This window comes from Leucoraja erinacea, chromosome 9, assembly GCF_028641065.1.
Source record: "Leucoraja erinacea ecotype New England chromosome 9, Leri_hhj_1, whole genome shotgun sequence".
NCBI lineage: Eukaryota > Metazoa > Chordata > Chondrichthyes > Rajiformes > Rajidae > Leucoraja > Leucoraja erinaceus.
In genome coordinates, this window is record NC_073385.1 from 29,740,617 (window position 1) to 29,764,776 (window position 24,160).

The 24,160-nt window shown below is 41.5% G+C and overlaps 1 protein-coding gene across 4 annotated transcripts in view; it reads left to right on the forward strand.

Moving 5' to 3' along the window:
- The first annotated feature begins 23,162 nt into the window (after window positions 1-23,162).
- The window catches only part of ktn1 (kinectin 1), a 100,310-nt gene continuing 99,312 nt past the window's right edge, over window positions 23,163-24,160 (forward strand). For 2 of the 4 annotated variants that reach the window (XM_055640456.1, XM_055640457.1), the window contains exon 1: window positions 23,163-23,472. The gene's annotated coding sequence lies outside the window, so the exon portion shown is untranslated. The remainder of the gene's footprint in view (window positions 23,473-24,160) is intronic. The other 2 variants (XM_055640458.1, XM_055640459.1) reach the window with 2 other exon arrangements.

Here is a 24,160-nt window from a genome sequence, read left to right on the forward strand (position 1 = left end):
ATAATTTTATAACAGTAGAAGGAATTAAACATTTGGGGGAATTTAATAATAATGCTTGAACTAATAACACGCCAGGTAATCGTGGAATTGATAGAATTCCCTGAATATATACTTTTAAATATAGATTAAGGAAACTTTTGCACTTGCCAATCTGTACAAACTAAACAAGATGTACCTACAAAATACGTGGAAGTAGAGAATATCGTAGATGTTTTGGCCGGTTTACTTTTTCTACTACTCCTATAGAAACTTGAACTATAACAACATAATACTTTGTATCGGTTAGTTAGAGGCAAAGATATTTATATCTTTGGTAAGAGATTACAGAGAAAAAAAATCCAACTTTCCTTAAAATAAAGAGCGAAGTCAACGAAATGAGAGATAAACATATTCAAGATTCATGATACCGGTAACACCCAGTAACACATTTAAACAATTCTACATGGTCTCAAGCAGTAGAAAACTGACAAAGACAACAGGAACCCCGTTAATTTCATCAGAACATTCTTGCTCTCGGATATCTTTCTTGTAGTTAGTTTCATTATCGGAGAGAAATGTACTTACATTTTCAATATTTTGATCAAAATAACGTTCTAATGATGATTCCATAACGATTTTGTTGACCAAGTTAGCAAAAAAATTATTACCCAAAGTTGGTCCCGACCTCTTCAATTCCCCCACGTGGACCCTGTTGATGTGAAATATAAAAATCCACGCCTTTAAAAAACGTGTTTTTTTAATTGCAATGTATAAAGGTTAGCATGCAAGTTAAAGACTTTTCTTTGCAGCAAATATCGTTTCCACAGTAAACGTTCTCCGGACAAAATTCACTAAAAACTGAATTTTCTGTGAATAAAAGTTACACTAAAATGTGTACGCTGTTCTTCTACCTTTCCGAATCTCACAATAACATGTATTTCCTGGTTTACTTTCGAAGTCTCATTTATTAGTCAAAAACTATTTTTCCAGATACCCTGGATGTTTGTGAGTGCAACAGTTCCATTATTCAATTCCCTAAAAAGAGGTGGGAATTATCCCGTTTTAGTGCCGAGCAAAACGGGCAAGCCAATGGATTGCAAAATTGATGCAGATTAAAGCTATCCGCTTGGCCTTTAAAAACTGTCAATTAAAAGATAACTTGAAAATACTGGATATAATTGATAATATATATGATAACGTTTTGATCAGATTGGATGGAACTCATTGGTCGGCATGGACAAGTTGGGCAGAGTTGTGTGACTATCTGTAGAACATTTCGGATAGCGAACCGTGCATCGTTTCAGTCACTCATGCGCATTCCTATTGAGCAAAACGCGGATAATGGTTAAAATATCTCTTTCCTGAAGATGTTTTGCATTTTGTACTTAATAACATCAGAACCACCGGAAACTGCCGTGGTAAAAAAAAAACACTAACAACCTCAACAAATGGAATAGAATAGGTGGCAACGTCGCCTTTCCATGTTCTCCGGAGAGGCTGAGTTACTCCAGCACTGTCTTTTTTTTCGAAACTAGTATTTGAGGTTCCTTTTAACAATGTACCAACGTGAACTTTATCAAAAAAGAAGAAAGTTGTGTGTAGGTGGACCATATCTGTAAAATATTCCAAAGGAAATTTGTAATTATTCTGTGAATTTAATTTAATTCTTATTAAAAGTGCTGGTGAGAAATGTACATATCTTCCAAGCCCAGAACAAAATCTGACTCTATTTCAACTCATTGGGTCTCTATCATCCCACAGTTTCCCTGTTTAATCTTACCTGACTCTTTAATACAACAAAGTATAACTGTAGAGAAAATATTGGTATATTTATATATGGTGGAATTCTAAATAGACATGTTCTATGATTAGCTAATCAGTGGAATTTATTTAACAATAGATGTCCTAAATAGTGGTTTCTGTTTCCTGGGAAAGGTAAGTGAATCATTGGTTGGCCTCTTAATCACCAAATTGGCAGGTGCTTGAGGTAACTCCCTGTTGGGGAGATGTTGACTTTAAAAAAAAAACAAAAGCCTGTTTAAATTGTGACTCACTGAATTTGCAACCAACTGGGCGTGGGTTACTTTAATTTATAACATTTGAGTTAAACAATAAATTCAATGTAATAGGTTTGACAAGGTATTTATAATTGAGTATTTATTATATAATTGCTTGGTATGTGAATAGACTTGGTTAGGATAACAGCAATATTTCCCTCCCAACCTCTCTATGCCTTTCCTATCCAAGTGCCTTGTAAGTTAAACGTTGTAAATATTTTGTCAAGTACATTTTGACATCCTCCTAAATGATCCACTTAGATTTAACTCTATAGCCCTAGTTCAGGACTTGTCTACCAGAGTGATAGAATACAATTATCTTTCAATAGCACACAATTTCAAGACTAATCCTTTTCTACTGGGTGCAATAATTGTCTCAGTGGCCAGTAGCATTCATAAACGGCACTCTTGAAAGCATTTCCATGGGAGTACAATGTGATGTCCTTCATTCCATAATAATACTTGGAATTATTGAATTATTTAAGTTAATTTAATAATCAACTGCAGCTAGGCTGGAGGGATATCAAGGAAATGTGGATTTTATTTAATAAAGAGCTTTTGATAGATCTAAATTTTCTCTGTTGTATTTTGTTCCCAGACCTTCAGCTGTGTAAACTTTTCAATGCTCAATTATTTCAAGACGTATATTTCAAGTGGATTTGTTTGAACTGAATTTTCCCAAACCTGGCTATTGGAGAAGAAATGTTAATGAATTGCAAAATTCTAGCTTTAATTGATGACGGACACCAAACTTATTGCACCTTTTTGATCAGGTCTGGCTCAATAGGAATAAAATACTGTACATTATATTGTTGTAAATTATATGATTAGTTTAATTGTCTCCTTCTTGTATTGTGGTCAGTGATTTAGTACAGTTTAAATATTTGTTCACACTCAATTTCAACTGACCATGATACATGAGTTTAATGAATCAGTTTTGTTTTCCATGGACTTTAGAGATAAAATAAAAGTTTTCTATGGCTCATAAGGTGTGTCTTGAACTGTGGGAGTCTAAATCTAAAAAAAGACAAAATGCTGGAGTAACTCAGTAGTTCAAGCAGCATCTCTGGAGGACATGGATGAGTGATGTTTTTGGTCTGAAGAAGGGTCCTAAAACGAAATGTCACCTATCCATGTTCACCATGGATGCTGCCTGACCTGCTGAGTTACTCCTGCACTTTGTGTCTTTTGGTTTTGTAAACCAGCATCTGCAGTTCCTTTTGGCTGGAAAAGGTGTTGGATCTTTATGAGCTAGGGGTGTAATATATGTGGCATATATTCACAATAATTTTGATAAATTCTGCACTTTACTCATGGCTTTGTATTGTTTTTGGCTTCTTGTTTGCTAATTTGTCAAATTCATGTTTGCTTTTATATTTCTTACTTGCTTGATGGTTTACAGTGTAAAAATGATTAATCAGCATAATACATGTTCCTGATCCAATTATTTGGAGCAATGCAAACAGAATAATTTGGCTTTAAAGCCCTGTTCTATGCAGATGCTATTCCATATCTAAAATTCTTGCATGTGTTTATTTCTAAATACAGCTACAATGTTAATATGCATTAGCAACTAGTCCCCTTAAGTAGACTGCTTGCTCTGTAACCTGAAATTAAAGTACTTAATTCTGTCGTACTGAGTTGGAGTCAACGGCATCTAACAATTGAACCTTGTTCATGTTAAATTGTTTTATGACGGCTGTTTATCTGGAATGTGGGAAAATGCATCATAATGGATCATTTTACACATACTAAAACTAAATCTTTGTTTTTTCATACAATTGGATAATTCACAGATATGATGCTACTTAACAAATCTGAATTTGCAATATTAACAATTATAATTTGATGAACAAGACAATAAATAATACCCCAGCTTGCCTTGGTAACCTCTTGTGATAACTTGACATTTTCGTATAAATGTGTAAACTACCTGTTTTTGGAACTCTCCATTTAATTGTTTATCACAACCCTAGCTTACTTCAGACCACTGAACATTGATTAAAATCTAATTTGGTTTGCAGAAAAATACCATAGTGCAGAATATAGTGTTACAGTATTGTAGCATTAGAGTTGCAGAGAAAGTGCAGATTAAAAAAAAAAAGGTGCAAGGACTCCAAGTGGTAACTTGGGAGATCGGGACTACACCCAAGTTTATGAGAGGACTGTTTACTAATCTGATTTAGTTAGTGATTATTTTGTAAATTAATATCTGTAAAAACTAACCAAAGAATGAAAACATAGATTTTCATAGTTATCCTGAGCCTTTGTTCTTCTATTTGAGAACTTGTTATAATATGCATCTTTACATTGTTATTGATTGGGACATTTTGGGGGTGCATAGTGGAGTGCATTGAATAGAGTAGCTGACTCGCAACATCAGCTGGTTCAATTCTGACTTCCAGTTGTCTGTATGGAGTTTATCACATTCTCTTTGTGACCTGCTTTCCTCCGAGTGCTTTGTTTTTCTCTCGCATCCCAAAGACAGGCAGGTTGGTAGAACACAAAACGTAGAAATGTACAGCACAGGAGCAGGCCCTTCGGCCCACAATGTCTGTGCCAAACGTGATGCCAAAATCACCTAATCTCTTCTGCCAGCACCTGGTCCAAATCCCTCCATTCCCTGAATATCTCTCTGTTTATCTAAAAGCCTTTTAAATGCTATGCCTCTTATAATTTGTACTTCTATCAAGTTTCATCTCGGCATCAAAGTGTTCCAGAGAAAGCAATGCAAGTTTGTTCAACTTTCCCTTCGAGTTAAAGCCTGTAGACAGCAATCTATTCAGACAGCAATTGGTAGGTTAGTGACAAGCCTTGATAAAGTGAATGTGGGGAGGATGTTTCATGTGAGAAAGTCTAAGACCAGACCTTATGATCTTATGTTAATAGGCCAACAAAATAAATGAAAACTATTTGGTTATTGTCAGGATTTTGTAGTAATAGAGTGAAACCTTATTAAGGTGTTCTGTTCTACTTTCACGGGGCTTTCAAAAACCACTGGGTTATAAATAAATTTGTAATGCTTTTTGGTATAAATTGCAGTGATTATCTGGTGATTATTTACTCAATAATTTAAAATTGGGAGCTAAAATAATGGATTATATAAAATGAACAATTCAAGATTGTAGTGAAGGGCGGAGTTTGGTGGCACAAAACTCTTACAAATGCAGTAAATGTAGCTACATCATTTGTGCTCTTGTTGCGTTAAAAAATAAATAATCATACAAAATTGAGACATTTGTGTCTAGTGGAGTTTTACTTTTTATGGATCCATTTCTGTGGGAGATTTGTCCTTTTGAAGCATGAAGGTTTCATCAGTCCTGTGAACACATACTACATTTACCTTATTTTAAGAAAGTATTTTCATTGGGCATATACAGTAATCTATATATATTTTTTAAAAACTGTAATTGTACATGACTAATCCAGATAAATGAACACTAGCCAATGTGAAATGCAAATTATTTATTTTACTACAGCCGTTTTAATGAAACTATTGAGATGTGCCAAATTAAAATGTAAAATGTTCTATATGTTCGATGCATAAACTGTGCCCAAAATTGTGGTGCTGAATCTTGTAAATCATTTTTTTAACAAAGCACATGCTACATTCTAATAGCCTAAAGAAATAAGTTAAAGGTGTATCCCAAACTCCTTAAGTTAAAGAATGCAGCAGTGATAGACATTTATATAACAATTAAATACAATTAAAGTGGTGTGCCAGTGATATTAAAAGACGCTGAGGCATGAGGCGTTTTTGCAGTATAAACATGCGCCATGGTTTCATTCACTCTTTAAAAATGTCCCATTGGCAAGCCAATATTTATTACTGCAGTCTGTTCACAAAGTTATTTTACAAATGTACTAACATCATTATATTAATATCAGCAGAGTCTTGGACTGTATTTGCAGGATTCCCAGTGACAAATCCCAGTTGAAGAAACAGTTGGAAATGTACGCACCAGTAATTGTTTTGGAGGGGAGACTTGTTCTCTACTTGATATTACTAAGACAGACTGCACTTGGGGGAATCATTGGTGGAATTATTTTTCTCATTGTAGCTTTGTGGAGGGTCATTGCTGAAAATGTACTCGTTTTATCCTGGTTGACTTTTCTCAGATGGAATATGCACAGGAAATTTGTGCCTTAAGTGCATAATGGCATTATCTCGCTAGTCTGGGGTTGGTTCTAACTTAAACATCCTAAGTCGAAAAGGTATCATTAATTAACAACGTTTTTTCTCTCTGACTCCACAGGTTATTGATGCCAAAATTACAAAGCACCAACCTGCGGTAAATGGGCAGTAGGACAACAGTGCTTTGTAAGTAACAGCTTTGAAAATCACTGCCCTGTTCAGATATTCAAAAGATGTAGGAGTTTACTCTGCCATTTGATCATGGCCCCCAACTCCATTCTCCTGTCTACTCCCCATTATCCTTGACACTCTTACTAATCACAAACCTATCAATCTCCACCTTAAAAATATCAATTGACTTGCCTCCACAACCTTCTGTGGCCATGAATTTCACATGAAATTCACCACCCTCTGACTAGAGAAATTCTCAAAGGTATGTCTTTTTATTCTGAGGCTTTGGCCTCTGATCCGGAATCTCACACTAGTGGATCCATCTTCTCCACATCCACTCATAGAAAATAGGTGCAGGAGTAGGCCATTCGGCCCTTCGACCCTGCACCGCCATTCAATATGATCATAGCTGATCATCCAACTCGGTATCCTGTACCTGCCTTCTCTCCATACCCCCTGATCCCTTTAGCCACAAGGGCCACATCTAACTCCCTCTTAAATATAGCCAATGAACTGGCCTCAACTACCTATCCAGGCCTTTCACTATTCAGTAAGTTTCAATGAGGTCCCCCCTCGTCCTTCTGAACTCGAGTGAGTACAGGCCTAGTGTCGTCAAACGCTCATCATATGTTAACCCATCATTTCTGGGATAATTCTCTAAACCCCCTCTGGACCCTTTCAAATGCCAGCACATCCTTCCTCAGATATGGAGCCCAAAACTGCGCACAATACTCCAAATGCGGTCTGACCAGTTAAAGCTTTTAAAGCTTCAGCTTTCCATCACGGTTTTTATATTCTAGCTCTCTCAAAATAAATGCTAGCATTGCATTTGCCTTTAATACTCCAATTCGACCTGCAAATTAATTTTTTGAGAAACTTGTCTCTATGTACCTCAGATTTCTAAATTCTCTCCCGGTTTAGTAAATAGTTTACACCTTTATTCCTACTATCAAAATGCATGACTTGACACTTTGTTACGCTGCATTCCATCTGCCACTTCTCAGCCCACTCCCCCAACCTGTCCTTCTGCAGAGTCCCTGCTTTCTCTACACTACCTGCCCTTCCAACTATCTCAGTATTATCTGCAAACTTGGCCACAAAGCCTTCAATTCCCTCATCCAAATCATTGAGATACAATGTGAAGAATAGCGGCCCCCATCACTGACCACAGAACTCCGCTAGTCATCGGTCGCCAACCAGAAAAAGCCCCATTTGTTGCCTCTTTTCTAATTTCAAAATATTTCCTGTAGCTGCCAAGTCATTTAAATACCAGAGAGGTGGGATCTAAATGCTACAGGCAATAATAGTAATACACCTCTTTTCCCACTTGATTCTCAAGGAAGAAGCGTTTTGGTACAAACTTCTGTGTCTGCATTTGCTTCACCTGAGCAGTAAAAGCAACAAACTGCAGGGATTAAACTTTGTACTGAGGTGAATCAAATAATTCTTAATCTTCTGGCGCCAACATTTTATTTACTTTGCAGGGATTGTATTTAATAGTACCTGTAGTTACAAGTATTGCAAATTTTCCATTACTTTTTGAAATGCAGAAATCCAGTTTTGTTTTAATCTGAATATTTTTTATTCCATCTTTGGTGTGTCTGCTGCATTTTGTATAGACAGGCGAAGTACAGTCAACATACCAAAGCATGCAGATACACGTTGAATTGAATGCTATACATACTTGTCAGTGCAGAAAAATGGACCAACGCCTAAATGAAAAATTAACCCAAGCAGCATTCTTGTAACAACATTGCATAATCAAGGCTGTGACCAAAATTATTTGGATAGAATTTTGCTAAAAGCATAAAGTTCTGGAGGAACTCAGCAGATTGGGCAGCATCTGGAGAAGGAATGGACAATCAGCTTTTCGGGTCATGCCCGATCTTCAGGCTTAAGAAAGGTTCCAACCCAAAACGTTGCCTGTCCATTCCTTTTGCAGATGCTGCCTGACCTGCAGAGTTCCTCCAACACTTTGTGGGGGAGTAAGATTCCAGAATCTGCAGTTCCTTGTGTCTGGACAGGTGACATTTAGGTGTGGTCCCCTCTTCACAATGATGGCGATTGTGCTGAACACTAATTGGCTGCTCTCTTTTTTTCACAATAGGGACTACCTGAAGCATTTAATTGGCTGTGAAATATTTAGAATGTTTTGAAATAGGGTGAGGGACTATGAAAATGTAAGTATATATTTTGTTTCTTGGGAACAAACCAATGTACATTCTAATTGGGTGTTAGAAACTTAGAAACATAGAAAATAGGTGCAGGAGTAGGCCATTCGGCCCTTCGAGCCTGCACCGTCATTCAATATGATCATGGCTGATCATCCAACTCGGTATCCTGTACCTGCCTTCTCTCCATACCCCCTGATCCCTTTAGCCACAAGGGCCACATCTAACTCCCTCTTAAATATAGCCAACGAACTGGCCTCAACTACCTTCTGCGGGAGAGAATTCCAGAGATTCACCACTCTCTGTGTGAAAAAAGTTTTCCTCATCTCGGTCCTAAAAGATTTCCCCTTTATCCTTAAACTGTGACCCCTTGCTCTGGACTTTCCCAACATCAGGAACAATCTTCCTGCATCTAGCCTGTCCAAACCCTTAAGAATTTTGTAAGTTTCTATAAGATCCCCCCTCAATCTTCTAAATTCTAGCGAGTATAAACCAAGTCTATCCAGTCTTTCTTCATATGAAAGTCCTGACATCCCAGGAATCAGTCTGGTGAACCTTCTCTGTACTCCCTCTATGGCAAGAATGTCTTTCCTCAGATTAGGAGACCAAAACTGTACGCAATACTCCAGGTGTGGTCTCACCAAGACCCTGTACAACTGCAGTAGAACCTCCCTGCTCATATACTCAAATCCTTTTGCTATGAATGCTAACATACCATTCACCTTCTTCACTGCCTGCTGCACCTGCATGCCTACTTTTAATGACTGGTGTACCATGACACCCAGGTCTCGTTGCATCTCCCCCTTTCCTAATCGGCCACCATTCAGATAATAATCTACTTTCCTGTTTTTGCCACCAAAGTGGATAACCTCACATTTATCCACATTATACTGCATCTGCCATGCATTTGCCCACTCACCCAGCCTTTCCAAGTCACTTTGCAGCCTCCTAGCATCCTCCTCACAGCTAACACTGCCCCCCAGCTTCGTGTCATCCGCAAACTTGGAGATGTTGCATTCAATTCCCTCGTCCAAATCATTAATATATATCGTAAATAGCTGGGGTCCCAGAACTGAGCCTTGCGGTACCCCACTTGTCACTGCCTGCCATTGTGAAAAGGACCCTTTACTCCTGAGCCTTTGTTCTTCTATTTGAGAACTTGTTATAATATGCATCTTTACATTGTTATTGATTGGGACATTTTGGGGTGCATAGTGGAGTGCATTGAATAGAGTAGCTGACTCGCAACATCAGCTGGTTCAATTCTGACTTCCAGTTGTCTGTATGGAGTTTATCACATTCTCTTTGTGACCTGCTTTCCTCCGAGTGCTTTGTTTTTCTCTCGCATCCCAAAGACAGGCAGGTTGGTAGAACACAAAACGTAGAAATGTACAGCACAGGAGCAGGCCCTTCGGCCCACAATGTCTGTGCCAAACGTGATGCCAAAATCACCTAATCTCTTCTGCCAGCACCTGGTCCAAATCCCTCCATTCCCTGAATATCTCTCTGTTTATCTAAAAGCCTTTTAAATACTATGCCTCTTATAATTTGTACTTCTATCAAGTTTCATCTCGGCATCAAAGTGTTCCAGAGAAAGCAATGCAAGTTTGTTCAACTTTCCCTTCGAGTTAAAGCCTGTAGACAGCAATCTATTCAGACAGCAATTGGTAGGTTAGTGACAAGCCTTGATAAAGTGAATGTGGGGAGGATGTTTCATGTGAGAAAGTCTAAGACCAGACCTTATGATCTTATGTTAATAGGCCAACAAAATAAATGAAAACTATTTGGTTATTGTCAGGATTTTGTAGTAATAGAGTGAAACCTTATTAAGGTGTTCTGTTCTACTTTCACGGGGCTTTCAAAAACCACTGGGTTATAAATAAATTTGTAATGCTTTTTGGTATAAATTGCAGTGATTATCTGGTGATTATTTACTCAATAATTTAAAATTGGGAGCTAAAATAATGGATTATATAAAATGAACAATTCAAGATTGTAGTGAAGGGCAGAGTTTGGTGGCACAAAACTCTTACAAATGCAGTAAATGTAGCTACATCATTTGTGCTCTTGTTGCGTTAAAAAATAAATAATCATACAAAATTGAGACATTTGTGTCTAGTGGAGTTTTACTTTTTATGGATCCATTTCTGTGGGAGATTTGTCCTTTTGAAGCATGAAGGTTTCATCAGTCCTGTGAACACATACTACATTTACCTTATTTTAAGAAAGTATTTTCATTGGGCATATACAGTAATCTATATATATTTTTTAAAAACTGTAATTGTACATGACTAATCCAGATAAATGAACACTAGCCAATGTGAAATGCAAATTATTTATTTTACCACAGCCGTTTTAATGAAACTATTGAGATGTGCCAAATTAAAATGTAAAATGTTCTATATGTTCGATGCATAAACTGTGCCCAAAATTGTGGTGCTGAATCTTGTAAATCATTTTTTTAACAAAGCACATGCTACATTCTAATAGCCTAAAGAAATAAGTTAAAGGTGTATCCCAAACTCCTTAAGTTAAAGAATGCAGCAGTGATAGACATTTATATAACAATTAAATACAATTAAAGTGGTGTGCCAGTGATATTAAAAGACGCTGAGGCATGAGGCGTTTTTGCAGTATAAACATGCGCCATGGTTTCATTCACTCTTTAAAAATGTCCCATTGGCAAGCCAATATTTATTACTGCAGTCTGTTCACAAAGTTATTTTACAAATGTACTAACATCATTATATTAATATCAGCAGAGTCTTGGACTGTATTTGCAGGATTCCCAGTGACAAAATCCCAGTTGAAGAAACAGTTGGAAATGTACGCACCAGTAATTGTTTTGGAGGGGAGACTTGTTCTCTACTTGATATTACTAAGACAGACTGCACTTGGGGGAATCATTGGTGGAATTATTTTTCTCATTGTAGCTTTGTGGAGGGTCATTGCTGAAAATGTACTCGTTTTATCCTGGTTGACTTTTCTCAGATGGAATATGCACAGGAAATTTGTGCCTTAAGTGCATAATGGCATTATCTCGCTAGTCTGGGGTTGGTTCTAACTTAAACATCCTAAGTCGAAAAGGTATCATTAATTAACAAAGTTTTTTCTCTCTGACTCCACAGGTTATTGATGCCAAAATTACAAAGCACCAACCTGCGGTAAATGGGCAGTAGGACAACAGTGCTTTGTAAGTAACAGCTTTGAAAATCACTGCCCTGTTCAGATATTCAAAAGATGTAGGAGTTTACTCTGCCATTTGATCATGGCCCCCAACTCCATTCTCCTGTCTACTCCCCATTATCCTTGACACTCTTACTAATCACAAACCTATCAATCTCCACCTTAAAAATATCAATTGACTTGCCTCCACAACCTTCTGTGGCCATGAATTTCACATGAAATTCACCACCCTCTGACTAGAGAAATTCTCAAAGGTATGTCTTTTTATTCTGAGGCTTTGGCCTCTGATCCGGAATCTCACACTAGTGGATCCATCTTCTCCACATCCACTCATAGAAAATAGGTGCAGGAGTAGGCCATTCGGCCCTTCGACCCTGCACCGCCATTCAATATGATCATAGCTGATCATCCAACTCGGTATCCTGTACCTGCCTTCTCTCCATACCCCCTGATCCCTTTAGCCACAAGGGCCACATCTAACTCCCTCTTAAATATAGCCAATGAACTGGCCTCAACTACCTATCCAGGCCTTTCACTATTCAGTAAGTTTCAATGAGGTCCCCCCTCGTCCTTCTGAACTCGAGTGAGTACAGGCCTAGTGTCGTCAAACGCTCATCATATGTTAACCCATCATTTCTGGGATAATTCTCTAAACCCCCTCTGGACCCTTTCAAATGCCAGCACATCCTTCCTCAGATATGGAGCCCAAAACTGCGCACAATACTCCAAATGCGGTCTGACCAGTTAAAGCTTTTAAAGCTTCAGCTTTCCATCACGGTTTTTATATTCTAGCTCTCTCAAAATAAATGCTAGCATTGCATTTGCCTTTAATACTCCAATTCGACCTGCAAATTAATTTTTTGAGAAACTTGTCTCTATGCACCTCAGATTTCTAAATTCTCTTCCGGTTTAGTAAATAGTTTACACCTTTATTCCTACTATCAAAATGCATGACTTGACACTTTGTTACGCTGCATTCCATCTGCCACTTCACAGCCCACTCCCCCAACCTGTCCTTCTGCAGAGTCCCTGCTTTCTCTACACTACCTGCCCTTCCAACTATCTCAGTATTATCTGCAAACTTGGCCACAAAGCCTTCAATTCCCTCATCCAAATCATTGAGATACAATGTGAAGAATAGCGGGCCCCCATCACTGACCACAGAACACCGCTAGTCATCGGTCGCCAACCAGAAAAAGCCCCATTTGTTGCCTCTTTTCTAATTTCAAAATATTTCCTGTAGCTGCCAAGTCATTTAAATACCAGAGAGGTGGGATCTAAATGCTACAGGCAATAATAGTAATACACCTCTTTTCCCACTTGATTCTCAAGGAAGAAGCGTTTTGGTACAAACTTCTGTGTCTGCATTTGCTTCACCTGAGCAGTAAAAGCAACAAACTGCAGGGATTAAACTTTGTACTGAGGTGAATCAAATAATTCTTAATCTTCTGGCGCCAACATTTTATTTACTTTGCAGGGATTGTATTTAATAGTACCTGTAGTTACAAGTATTGCAAATTTTCCATTACTTTTTGAAATGCAGAAATCCAGTTTTGTTTTAATCTGAATATTTTTTATTCCATCTTTGGTGTGTCTGCTGCATTTTGTATAGACAGGCGAAGTACAGTCAACATACCAAAGCATGCAGATACACGTTGAATTGAATGCTATACATACTTGTCAGTGCAGAAAAATGGACCAACGCCTAAATGAAAAATTAACCCAAGCAGCATTCTTGTAACAACATTGCATAATCAAGGCTGTGACCAAAATTATTTGGATAGAATTTTGCTAAAAGCATAAAGTTCTGGAGGAACTCAGCAGATTGGGCAGCATCTGGAGAAGGAATGGACAATCAGCTTTTCGGGTCATGCCCGATCTTCAGGCTTAAGAAAGGTTCCAACCCAAAACGTTGCCTGTCCATTCCTTTTGCAGATGCTGCCTGACCTGCAGAGTTCCTCCAACACTTTGTGGGGGAGTAAGATTCCAGAATCTGCAGTTCCTTGTGTCTGGACAGGTGACATTTAGGTGTGGTCCCCTCTTCACAATGATGGCGATTGTGCTGAACACTAATTGGCTGCTCTCTTTTTTTCACAATAGGGACTACCTGAAGCATTTAATTGGCTGTGAAATATTTAGAATGTTTTGAAATAGGGTGAGGGACTATGAAAATGTAAGTATATATTTTGTTTCTTGGGAACAAACCAATGTACATTCTAATTGGGTGTTAGAAACTTAGAAACATAGAAAATAGGTGCAGGAGTAGGCCATTCGGCCCTTCGAGCCTGCACCGTCATTCAATATGATCATGGCTGATCATCCAACTCAGTATCCTGTACCTGCCTTCTCTCCATACCCCCTGATCCCTTTAGCCACAAGGGCCACATCTAACTCCCTCTTAAATATAGCCAACGAACTGGCCTCAACTACCTTCTGCGGGAGAGAATTCCAGAGATTCACCACTCTCTGTGTGAAAAAAGTTTTCCTCATCTCGGTCCTAAAAGATTTCCCCTTTATCCTTAAACTGTGACCCCTTGCTCTGGACTTTCCCAACATCAGGAACAATCTTCCTGCATCTAGCCTGTCCAAACCCTTAAGAATTTTGTAAGTTTCTACAAGATCCCCCCCTCAATCTTCTAAATTCTAGCGAGTATAAACCGAGTCTATCCAGTCTTTCTTCATATGAAAGTCCTGACATCCCAGGAATCAGTCTGGTGAACCTTCTCTGTACTCCCTCTATGGCAAGAATGTCTTTCCTCAAATTAGGAGACCAAAACTGTACGCAATACTCCAGGTGTGGTCTCACCAAGACCCTGTACAACTGCAGTAGAACCTCCCTGCTCATATACTCAAATCCTTTTGCTATGAATGCTAACATACCATTCACCTTCTTCACTGCCTGCTGCACCTGCATGCCTACTTTTAATGACTGGTGTACCATGACACCCAGGTCTCGTTGCATCTCCCCCTTTCCTAATCGGCCACCATTCAGATAATAATCTACTTTCCTGTTTTTGCCACCAAAGTGGATAACCTCACATTTATCCACATTATACTGCATCTGCCATGCATTTGCCCACTCACCCAGCCTTTCCAAGTCACTTTGCAGCCTCCTAGCATCCTCCTCACAGCTAACACTGCCCCCCAGCTTCGTGTCATCCGCAAACTTGGAGATGTTGCATTCAATTCCCTCGTCCAAATCATTAATATATATCGTAAATAGCTGGGGTCCCAGAACTGAGCCTTGCGGTACCCCACTTGTCACTGCCTGCCATTGTGAAAAGGACCCTTTACTCCTACTCTTTGCTTCCTGTCTGCCAGCCAGTTCTCTATCCACATCAATACTGAACCCCCAATACCATGTGCTTTAAGTTTGTATACTAATCTCTTATGTGGGACCTTGTTGAAAGCCTTCTGAAAGTCCAGATATAACACATCCACTGGTTCTCCCTTATCCACTCTACTAGTTACATCCTCGAAAAATTCTATAAGATTCGTCAGACATGATTTACCCTTCATAAATCCATGCTGACTTTGTCCAATGATTTCACCACTTTCCAAATGTGCTGCTATCCCATCTTTAATAACTGATTCTAGCAGTTTCCCCACTACTGACGTTAGACTAACTGGTCTGTAATTCCCTGCTTTCTCTCTCCCCTCCCTTTTTAAAAAGTGGTGTTACATTAGCTACCCTCCAATCCTCAGGAATTACTCCAGAATCTAAAGAGTTTTGAAAAATTATCACTAATGCATCCACTATTTCTGGAGCTACTTCCTTAAGTACTCTGGGATGCAGCCTTTCTGGCCCTGGGGATTTATCAGCCTTTAATCCATTCAATTTACCTAACACCACTTCCCAGCTAACCTGGATTTCACTCAGTTCCTCCATCTCATTTGACCCCCGGTCCCCTGCTATTTCCGGCAGATTTTTTATGTCTTCCTTAGTGAAGACAGAACCAAAGTAGTTATTCAATTGGTCTGCCATGTCCTTGTCCCCATGATCAATTCACCCGTTTCTGACTGCAAAGGACCTACATTTGTTTTAACTAATCTTTTTCTCCTCACATATCTATAAAAGCTTTTGCAGTCAGTTTTTATGTTCCCTGCCAGTTTTCTTTCATAATCTATTTTCCCTTTCCTAATTAAGCCCTTTGTCCTCCTCTGCTGGTCTCTGAATTTCTCCCAGTCCTCTGCTAGGCTGCTTTTTCTGGCTAATTTGTATGCTTCATCTTTTGTTATGATACTATCCCTGATTTCCCTTGTTATTCACGGATGCACTACCTTCCCTGATTTTTTTTTTTTTTTTGCCAAACTGGGATGAACAATTGTTGTAGTTCATCCATGCAGTCTTTAAATGCCTTCCATTGCATATCCACCGTCAACCCATTAAGAATCAATCGCCAGTCTATCTTGGTCAATTCGCGTCTCATACCCTCAAAGTTACCTTTCTTTAAGTTCAGGACCTTTGTTTCTGAATTAATGATGTCAATCTCCATCCCAATGAAGAACTCAACCATATTATGGTCACTCTTGCCCAAGGGGCCACGTACAACAAGACTGCTAACTAACCCTTCCTCATTACTCAATACCCAGTCTAGAATAGCCTGCTCTCTCGTTGGTTCCTCTACATGTTGGTTTAGAAAACTATCCCGCATACATTCCAAGAAATCCTCTTCCTCAGCACCCTTGCCAATTTGATTCACCCAATCTATATGTAGATTGAAGTCACCCATTATAACTGTTTTACCTTTGTTGCATGCATTTCTAATTTCCTGTTTGATGCCATCCCTAACTCCACTACTACTGTTAGGTGGCCTGTACACAACTCCCACTAGCGTTTTCTGCCCCTTAGTGTTTCGCAGCTCTACCCATATCGATTCCACATCCTCAAAGCTAATGTCCTTCCTTTCTATTGCGTTAATCTGCTCTCTAACCAGCAATGCTACCCCACCTCCTTTCCCTTTCTGTCTATCCCTCCTGAATATTGAATATCCCTGGATGTTCTGCTCCCAGCCTTGGTCACCCTGGAGCCATGTCTCCGTGATCCCAACTATATCATAGTCATTAATAGCTATCTGCACATTCAACTCATCCACCTTATTACGAATGCTCCTTGCATTGAGACACACCGCCTTCAGGCTTGTTTTTACAACACTCTTACCCCTTATACTATTATGCTGAAAAGTGGCCCTTTTTGATTTTTGCCCTGGATTTGCCGGCCTGCCACTTTTACTTTTCACCTTGCTACCTATTGCTTCTACCCTCATTTTACACCCCTCCGTCTCTACACTCACACATTTAAGAAACCCTTTCCCTTTAACTCCATCCTCCACTATCCCATTCGACACCCCACCCCCCCCTTATTCAGTTTAAAACCACCCGTGTAGCAGTGGCAAACCTGCCTGCCAGAATGCTGGTCCCACACCTGTTAAGATGCAATCCGTCCCTTTTGTACAGTTCCCCCTTACCCCAAAACAGATCCCAGTGATCTAAGAATCTAAATCCCTGCCCCGTGCACCAGTTCCTCAGCCACACGTTCAGATCCCGTATCTCCCTGTTCCTGCTCTCGCCAGCACGAGGAACTGGAAGCAAACCGGAGATAACAACCCTGGAGGTCCTGCTTTTCAGCATTTTTCCGAGTTCTCTAAAGTCACGCTGCAGAATATTCATCCCCTTCTTTCCGACATCGTTTGTGCCGACATGCACTACCACTTCCGGATGTTCACCTTCGCCCTTGAGGATTTTCTGCACTCTGTCCGTGACATCCTGGATCCTGGCACCAGGAAGGCAGCACACCATCCTCGCATCCCGTCTGTTGCCGCAGAAACCCCTGTCCGTACCTCTCACAATGGAGTCTCCCACTACAATGGCGTTGCCTGCCTTAGGCCTTTTTGGTTTTGGCTCAACAGCCCTATTCGCATCGCAAGCCAGTCCACCGCTCAGTGTAAACACGTCTTCTGTCCCGACAGCTTCTAAGTGGGTGAACCTGTTCACAAGAGGTACAACACCCGGGGACGTTGGCATTCCATGCTTCCCTCCCTTTCTCACTGTCTCCCACCTTCTCTCTTCCAGTACCTTAGGTGTAACAATCTTACTGTAGGACTTGTCGAGGAACGACTCTGTTTCTCGGATGAACCGGAGGTCATCCACTTGCTTCTCCAGTTCCCCAACACGTCCTTCAGCTCTACCTGGATGCACTACTCGCATTTGTAGCAGCCAGAGGCACCAGCGGTGTCCTTGACCTCCCACATACTGCAAGCATCGCACTGAATCAGCTTGCCTGACATCTCCTTTCGTCTCTACCTCTCAAGCGTATTGCGTAGTCTCCTCTCCTCGGCCTCCTCGCCGAAGACTCTCGAGCCAAAGACTCACACTTTTCTCACAGGGCACTTCCCTCACAAGGCCACTCCCTCACTCGTGTTGTTCCATTGTTTATCTTAAATTGAGCTAAAACAATTTATAAAAGGCAATCTATTACAAATTCTTGCTATTGAGGGAGTGCAGTGTCGGTTTACAAGGTTAATTCCCGGGATGGCGGAACTGTCATATGCTGAGAGAATGGAGCTGCTGGGCTTGCACACTCTGGAGTTTAGAAGGATGAGAGGGGATCTCATTGAAACGTATAAGATTGTTAAGGGCTTGGAGGCAGGAAACATGTTCCCGATGTTGGGGGAGACCAGAACCAGGGGCCACAGTTTAAGAATAAGAAGTAAGCCATTTAGAACGGAGACGAGGAAACACTTTTTCTCACAGAGAGTGGTGAGTCTGTGGAATTCGCTGCCTCAGAGGGCGGTGGAGACGGGTTCTCTGGATGCTTTCAAGAGAGAGCTAGATAGGGCTCTTAAAAATAGAGGTCAGAGGATATGGGGGAGAAAGCAGGAACGGGGTACTGACTGAATGGCGGTGCTGGCTTGAAGGGCCAAATTTTTCAACCAAGTATTTCAACTTGGTCTTTTTCTCGATAACATCTTCTGTCTTTGTACTCATTCACCGCACCCCTGTACTTTATCACTGAAATTATTAAATTACATTTTGGATGGCCTACTCCTGCACCCATTGTCTATTACAATCATTGATTCTTGAACTAGGACTGCCAGTTATCCAGTTTTTCCACCAGTGGATAACCTCACCGTTTTCCCTCTAAGGTTCCATCTGCTATGTCCTTGCCCATTCACAGCTTGTTGATATTCCTTGAAGTCACGTTGCATCCTCCTTTCAGACCACATTTCAACCCAGCTGTGTATTATCAGTAAACTTCAATATTTAACCTTGAACCCCTCATCAAAATCAGAGATTGTGAACAGCTGGAGCCCCGATGCCAATTCCTGTGACAACCCAAATGTCACACCTTTATATCCCAATGATGACCCTTTCTATCTACTTCATTTTCTGTCTGTTAACCAATCTTCATTCCAGCCATTAACCTTGGAACCTGCACCCACAAAGCTTGATTGAAGGTCTCCTCAAAGTCAAATTCACACCACGTCCATTGGTTCTCCCTTATCTATCCTACTCGACACAAACTCCAAAGATTCCAACAGGCATATCAAACATGATTTCTCTTTCACAAATCCATAAAGACAGGCACAAATTGTTTAATTTTTCTGCCATTTCCTTATTCCCCAATGTAATTTCTGTTTTCTAGATTTGATAGGGATAATTAGCAAATGCGTTGCTTCATTTTAATCTCTGAAGATGCTCTTGTAATTTGGTTTTATGTTTTGCGTAAGGCATCTGCATATTTTGCTTTACTTTTTCTGAGCAAGGGAGTACCACAGTATTAATGAATTTTGAAATTTTTGCACAAATACTTTTTATGGCCTTTCCCTTTGATTCAATACCGTCTTTATTTTGATCTTAACGTGAAGGGATATATATTAAAATATATTTTGTATTGATTGTTTAAATATTGGCCCTGGTATGATTACTGTCATACTTTTTAATGTAGTTCATCAATCAACCACAGCCTGTTTTAAATGTTCCATGAGAATATGACATTATTCGGCAAAATAAAAGTGGTAAATTTATTATTATCTTTCGGAAAAACCTGTATCTTTTCATTATTTCAACTTGGTCTTTTTCTCAATAACATCTTCTGTCTTTGTACTCATTCACCCCACCCCTGTACTTTATCACTGAAATTATTAAATTACATTTTGGATGGTCAATTTAAAAATAGCATAGGCTGTACTCTGGCTTTTAAATTGGTCATACTTTGTACTCAGATACTGTATACTCATTTATATTTTGGGTTCTAACTGGAAATATCTAACAAAATACCTCTTTACTATCTCTAACCTTAATTGTAAAATTTTGGAACTGAAGCTTTAAGTAGAAAGAATGCAGAAAAGATTTATGATAATATTACCAAGACAAGAGGGACCAAATTATAAGGAGAGGTTGGGTAGCCCAAGGCTTTATTTTTTGCAGCACAAGAGATAGAGTGGCGATTTTACAAAGGTCTATAAAGTCATAAGGGGCATAGATAAAATGAATGCACCCAGTCTTTCCCCAGATAAGGGAATCAAGAACTAGCAGGCATAAGTTTAACAAAAGAGGGGAAGGACCCAGCAGTTTCCCTTGCCGTGTTCACTGGTCCTAGAAGTATCAGTGGGCTTGATGAACTCTGGTTCTGCTTCTCCAGACTCGCCCACACACAAAGACCCAGCAGACCATAAGAGCTGGCGGATCCCAGCCTAGAAGGGGGAGCCCGTTGAGCTGCCACTGCTCGTCTCCTGAATACCGAAGGCTGGGAGGATGGATCCAGCAACGATGACAGACATGACAGGAGAGGAGTCGGGCTGGCTGGAGAGGAGGGGGAACTGGGATCTGGCCTACCGCGTCCTCGAGGTCAGCTGTGGGAGGCGCCCCTGGGGCACAAAGGTGGATGAGCAAGGAGAGGAACATCGGTATCTGGTCAACCAAGGAAGGCGATGGTTGGAGGCCTACAGCAGCCTGGTGCTTGTCTAAATTGGGCACTGCTCTTAACATCTGGAGCGTGGACTGGACTTGGAAAATTGTGCCAAAGCATGGTGCCTCTTGCATGCGGGATCTGTAGACTATTTCTGTACACTTGTTAATCGGGGGTGGTATGGCACTACTGTACTGGAATGTTTGTAAGAAAATAATTTCAGTTTGTTTGCACTTCGTACATGTGACAATATGTCCATGTTGTCGTCGTCATCTTCTTCTTCTTGCGTATGGCGTGCACAGCCTAAAGTTGTAGGTCAACTTCTTCTATTTGATCTATTTGTTTGTGCACGTCAGGTTGATTGGATTAGTCTAAACAGGGTGGACCACGTGAAGGTTGCAATCTCGCACCCCCTATCCAGTCAAATTGGATAATATTATGCATAAATACAATCAAGCCCAAAACCGGTAAAATAGGTGGAGCGAAGAGAAAGTTAGAGTGCAGAATGTAGTTCTTGGCCTGGGAGCGTAACAGTTCCAGAGAGAAAGTCCAATGTCTGTAATGAGGTGAGTTATAGAATCAAATCTGTACCATAGCTTATGCAGGACCGTTCTGAAGCCTGATAACAGAGTGGAAGAACAATGTTCCTTATAGTTTTTTTAAATAATACTTCAAATTTTACAAATAAACTTCATTAAGAATACAAAATATACTAAACATAAACTCTTCAGACATTCTTGGTGTCGATACATTCAATAGTGTGATCCTCAGTAGTGCTTGTATCTCTCTTTACACAAACCACTCTTGCCTCTCGGTGTGAAATTCCTTGCCAGTTTGAGTGGTGTCCCAACCAGACTTTGCTCCACAATGAACATCTTGAAGAGAGGTGAACTGGAAAGAAGGCAAAAGGAAATGCAGATGCTGGTTTACACAAAAAAGTGCTGGAGTAACTCAGCTGGAGGATAATGACATTTTGGGTCGGGACCTTTCTTTAGCCTGATTGTAGTAGGCAGGAGAAAGCTGGAAGAGAGGTGGGAGCAAGATAATGCCTGTCAAGCAGGGCCGGATTTGCGTTTAAGCTAGACAAGTTTAAGGTTGGGGCCTCGAGATCTAGGGGGGCCTACTCACCTCGCTGCCTCACCGTCCATCTGCCCACTGGGACCTCCTACTCTTTGCCCGCTGACCCGCGCCACTCCACCGCCCTCCAGCAGCCCGCAGCCGTTGCCTTACCTGCAGTTTGAACTCAGCACCGGGCCTGAAGCTTCCACGCTGTAGATTCCCACTCCCTTGGGTTTGACTGCACTGGGTCCTAGTGGTAGGTGCTCCCAACCCTGGTAATCTCAGTGGCTGTTGCCCTGGGTCTTCCCCATTCCCCTCAACCATGTGACCCCAGCTCTTCCCCACCCACACTACAGTCTTCATACCCCCTACCCCCTGACCACCCACCACCCCTCCACCAGACATCGCCTTGGCCTCAGTCCACTCACCTGCCTTCCTCTGACCCAACCCCCATCCCTGCCGTGTGTTCACCATCTTTGTCCCCCTCCGTCCCCACCTCAATGAGTTCTGCGCATGCCGCGATTTGGAGCTCTTCCGTCGCCTCAGCCTCACACCGTTCTTCCATGGGAAGGAGTCCTCGCCCCCATTGATGATCCCTTTTCCCGTCTTCAACGGACCCCCTCCTCTTACACCCCCCTTCATGGCCATTGGTACAATTAAATTTGGGTGTCACCATCTGACGGTACGGGAGAACATTCTCAGCGGCTTGGACTTCCGAATCGGCCACTTCCTACCGGAGACCGCGGCTCCTGAAGTCCACAGGCTGAGCTGGGTGGAGATTCACGCTGGCGGCCCTCGGCAAAGGATTCCCAGGACTCCGCGATATTAAAATCAGCGTGGCCCAAGGCTGGGAGCTCCGCAGACCACAGCTCCATGATGTTGAAGCAGCAGGCCCAACACTCCAGAGCTTCAAACGGCGATCCACGTCAGGCATCGCCCATTCCCCGGTGAATCCAATATGTATTTTAAAACCAACTGTTTAATGACAACATACTATAGGATCTAAAAGTTTGACACTGTCACTGTCGGCTAGTCATGGTCCTCTAATCGTGGGGGTGGGGGCCTCTCTTCATCTAAATCCGGCCCTGCTGTCAAGTGTAAGTGATACAGGTGATGGTTTTTTTTTAATTAACAAATGGGTGGACAAAGGTCAGAGATGGGAAGAGTTTTTTTTAAACGAGGATGGTACGTGCTAGGAAACTCCTACTGGGAGTGGTGGTGGAAGTAGATACTGTAGTGGTATTTAAGAAACTTTTGGATAGGTACATAAGTATGGTGGGATATCATCATGCAGGCAGATAAGAGTTTGTCTTGGCATCATGTTTGGCACAGACATTGAGGGATGAAAGACCTGTTCCCGTGCTGTATTCTTCAAGACAAAAGGTTGTGAGATAAGGAAAGAGGACAAAATGTGGACGAAGGAATATAGTTGGAAGGGGACAGCCGAAAGGGAAATTGTTGTTTGGTTATTTAAAATTGGAGAACTCAATGTTCGTGTCGTTGGGGTGTTTGCTACCAGAGCGGAAATATTAGGCGTTGTTCCTCCAATTTGCGAAAACAGAAAAGAAGGCATGGGTTGGAGGTGGGGACCATGCGGGAGTGGTGTGCATTCCCCTTTAAGGAGTGGGGATGAACTGCGGCGGGATTGGCTGCAGCCCGGGACGGGCCGCTTTGGCAATAAAGTGAACGTCAGCGAGGCGACCGCGACCGCGCGCCGACACTGAGCCGGAGACAGGCAGAGAAACGGTGACAGCAGCCGGGCCCGGAGCCGCACCGTCCGTCCCCTCAGCCGACAGGGGAGAGGTAAGCCCAGGCCCAGGCCCAGGCCCAGGCCGCAAGCCCAATCAATCCGCGGGGCCGTTTGAGGAACCGATCGCCCATCGTCACCCGCGAGGGAAGTGGCCATGATTGAGCGCGGGGGTAGCAGGAGGCCGCGGCCTGGCCTGCGCTCTCCCTCCCTCCTGTGGGAGAGGCCGCTTGGTCTGAGGGGCAGCGAGGGGGAAGGGGGGCTTTCCCCGAGGATCGGATGCCTGAGAGGCCGGGACAATGTCAGCCTTAATGAGGCGATGGTGTTTCCAGAGCGTGACCTCCTGCGCCCCATCCACCACTCTGGGGTTTCCTTGCACTCTCAGCAGTGTTGCCCTGCAGTGTGGAATAGTTGTCACCTGTCTTGTCTATCTCTGCTTTCCCTTTCTCGCCCAATTATGCTCAGGCACGCAGTAGACTGCAAATATCTTCTATAAGATCTTTGGTAGACTGTTTTCTGGCGTAGCTCTGATCTGCATTCTCGCAATATCAGAGCACAAACTTCAGTTATCTTAGTCTACAACGCCCATTAATTGTTGGCGAATATTATAGTGACTTGAGCACATCAACTGAAAACCGGATTGCATTGCCGTGATTTCTCGTGAATACACCTTTTGGCTGGAAGGTGGGCGGGTCAATGAGGCTATTTTTTCATACCAGACACGCCCTTGAACACACACCAAAC